Raw genomic sequence first — 3,737 nt, 5'->3', positions numbered from 1 at the left:
TTTCAGATATGCGGGTATTACACCGCGGAAATGACGTCAATAGGCTGAACTCTCGCCAAAATTCAAATCTGCGGGCGCAATGGCCTTGAGCGAGACACCGGATACAAACACGACGATTATCAACAGAAATATCTTTATTTCCTGCTTGCAAGTGGACCGTCTAGAGCGTACACGGTAAGTACAACTCATTGTGTTTAAAAAGATTTACGTTTGTGTAGTTTGCGTTGCGTTGTATCTGTGAATGTTGGTTGAGGCTAAATGTTAATGTTTAATTTCATTCCTTTAGGTTCCACGGTGTTTGTTGGCTGTATGTTTTCCACTGCAAGAAGAGGCTCGTATCATTGACCAGCAGGAGCTACAATGGTGAGTACCCCTTTCGTCTTCCATTTATGTTAAACACTTCCTATTTCATGTCTAACAGTACTCGATTTAACAAATAACCATAAATAAATACAGTGTGGGCAGTCACGTTAACATATGTGATTATCCTGCCTAATATGTTTATCACAAATATGTCACTAATCACTAATATGTTTATTTGTTTATCACAACACCTTTGGACCTTCAGCAATCGATTATTTCCCTTCATCTACATAGAGACAGAACGATGGTGTCTTAAACATCTCATTCATTTCACCAAATAACTTCACGCAGGTGGATAACGGCCGTCTCGGTCACGCTATGTTGCGTGATGCAGTTTTGAAGAACCAAATGCATTTATTCAATGAATAAGTCAAGCTAGTTCTATGTTTATGATGTTGTAAGTTACGGTACCGATTGAAGTTGAGTTCGAAGCCAGTGGAAAACAGCGCTGCGTTTGTGCTCTCCAGGTACAAATGTTGTGATCTCTGACTGACGACCGGGCGAGACTCGAGTAAGAGATGTCCAAACGAGCTCCGGCAGGGCGGGCCAAGGCGGAGCGAACGGACGCCCTTCAGGCCGCCAATGACGAGCTGAGAACCAAACTGATGGACGTCCAGTTAGAACTTCAGCAGGAGAAGAACAAGGTGAAAACCTCAACAGACAGACACTGCCTGCCTCCCTGCCTGCCTCCCTGCCTGCCTCCCTCCCTCCCTCCCAGTTTTCCCGATGTAGATTAGACATGCGTGTGCCATGACTGTGTCAGCCTACATCAACAAATGCACCGAGGACGTCAGCACCACTAAGAATATCATCACCCGGGGCAACCAACGACCCTGGATGACTGAGGAGGTACGTCGAACGCTACGAGCGCGGAACTCTGCCTTCAAGTCTGGCGACAAGGAGACACTGAGGACAGCGAGAGCCAACTTGAACCGTGCCATCAGGATAGCGAAGCGAGACCGCAGTCGAAAATTTCAGGATCGTTTCCACGACGTCAAAAACATCAGGAGTATGTGGCAAGGCATACGGGCGATTACAGACTACAACTCACCCTCCCCCCCCCCGGTGGGTGTAGTTGATGCTGACTTTCTAAATGGTCTAAATAACTTCTTTGGGAGGTTCGAGGCACTAAACGGCACTCCAGCAGTTAAAACTGTCCCCCATCAGGAAGAGGAGGTACTCTGCCTTGACTCCGCCGATGTGTTGAAGACCCTGAGGAGAGTCAACCCCTGTAAGGCCCCTGGCCCCGACAACATTCCTGGGCGTGTGTTCAGGGAATGTGCAAGTCATCTGGCTGGGGTCATCACAGACATTTTTAACACCTCGCTGGGCCAAGCCACAGTGCCGGCGTGCTTTAAGACTGCCTCCATCATTCCGGTGCCGAAGAAACCTCAAATCACCTCATTTAATGATTACCGGCCTGTTGCACTGACTCCGGTTATGATGAAGTGCTTCGAAAGGCTGCTTAAAGGTCACATCGTTTCCAGACTCCCCCTATTATTTGACCCGTTCCAGTTTGCCGACCGGCAAAACCGCTCCACTCAGGACGCCATCTCCTCCGTTCTTCACCTGAGCCTGGCTCACCTGGAGGAGAAGAACACCCATGTGCTGATGCTGTTCCTGGACTTCAGCTCAGCGTTTAACACCATCATCCCACAGCATCTGGTAGGAAAATTGGAACACCTGGGCTTCAACACCCCCCTTCGCAACTGGCTGCTAGACTTCCTCACCAACAGACCTCAGTCAGTCCGGGTCGGACAGAACACCTCTGATGTCATCACCCTCAGCACAGGCTCCCCTCAGGGCTGCGTCCTGAGCCCCCTGCTGTTCACCCTGATGACACACGACTGCGTCCTCAGGTTCACCACCAATCACATCGTGAAGTCAGCAGACGACACAACGGTGGTGGGGCTCATCAGAGACAACAACGACCTGGACTACAGAGAGGAGGTGGAGCAGCTGGTGGGCTGGTGCAGAGAAAACAGCCTGATCCTGAATGAGGAGAAGATGAAGGAGATCATCGTCGACTTCAGGAGAAAACAGCCTCACCACGCTCCACTGATCATCAACAGCTCAGCTGTGGAGGTGGTCAGCAGCACCAAATTCCTGGGGGTCCACATCACAGAAGACCTCACCTGGACTATGAACACTACGGCACTGGTCAAGAGGGCACAGAAGCGCTTGTACTTCCTGCGGAGGATGAGGAGAGCCCACCTGCCCCCACCCATCATGAGGACGTTCTACAGGAGCACCATAGAGAGCATTCTGACAAGCTGTCTCTCTGTGTGGTGTGGAGGCTGCACCGCCTCCGATTGGAAGAACGTGAGGAGAGTAGTGAGGACAGCAGAGAGGATCATAGGGGCTCCTCTTCCCTCCATTCAGGACATTTCATCTCAGCGCTGCATGTCCCGTGCCCGTAACATCATCAATGACCCATCACACCCCCACCATGGACTGTTCTCCCTGCTGCCCTCTGGGAAGAGGTTTACAGCATCCGCTGCAGGTCCACCAGGTTCTGCAACAGCGTTTTCCCTGCTGTCATCAGACTGTTGAACACTAGAACTGTTGAGCTCTAAACTGAACTCTGCATCACACATTCACAGAACTGTATGACACTACGGACCTCTATCTTGCACTATCTCGCACTACCAACTTTACTGAACTTGTATAAACCCTTTAAATAGAAGTTTAATACATGGTTTAGCATTCCTCTGCACACTCTTGAATACTGTTTTGCCTACTTGCACTATTGCATAATTATCACTGCTGCACTTTATACTTATTTTTAATATATATATATATATATATATATATATAGTATATGTATATATATATATTTTCATAGGATATGTTACTTCTATTCAACTGCAATATCACTACTTTGTTGTAAGACGTATGCAACGGAATTTCGTTTTGTATGCACCATGTGCAGACAAGATGACAATAAAGTTTGTCTAAGTCTAAATCTAAGTCATGTCAGGTCAGCTGTCTGGAGAGAGAGAGAAGTCAGGACCTGCGGGCGGAGCACCACCGTGCCACCGCCGCCATGACGGAACTCAAAAGCAAACTCCATGAGGAGAAGCAGAAAGAGTTAGCCATTACCAGGGAGACATTACTGCGGCAGCATGAAATGGAGCTGATGAGAGTGATCAAAATCAAAGATGGAGAGATCCAGCGACTGAATGCCTTGGTCCTCAGCCTGAGGGACGGCTCCATGGACAAGGTGATCCGCTCTATCCGTGTCTGACTATCCGCACGCCACGTCGGGCTTCGATGCGGCCGCTACCGTATTGTGTAGCTTGTCCCCAGTAAGCGTCGCGGCGCTCCGTTGCGGTCTCAACGGCCCGGTGTGGCGCAATGTCTGCTCAGGTGAG

At 49.3% G+C, this 3,737-nt stretch overlaps 1 protein-coding gene across 9 annotated transcripts in view; it reads right to left on the bottom strand.

The window, feature by feature from the left end:
• The window catches only part of LOC148398548 (janus kinase and microtubule-interacting protein 3-like), a 319,781-nt gene that overhangs the window by 57,366 nt on the left and 258,678 nt on the right, over nucleotides 1-3,737 (bottom strand). The gene's annotated exons all lie outside the window — the stretch shown is intronic.

The sequence above is a fragment of the Syngnathus floridae genome, chromosome 4 (genome assembly GCF_059516105.1).
Source record: "Syngnathus floridae isolate MCC-2025c chromosome 4, RoL_Sflo_1.0, whole genome shotgun sequence".
Taxonomy (NCBI): Eukaryota; Metazoa; Chordata; class Actinopteri; order Syngnathiformes; family Syngnathidae; genus Syngnathus; species Syngnathus floridae.
The sequence above is the reverse complement of the archived record's forward strand: the minus strand, read 5'-3'. Positions and strand labels throughout refer to the sequence as shown.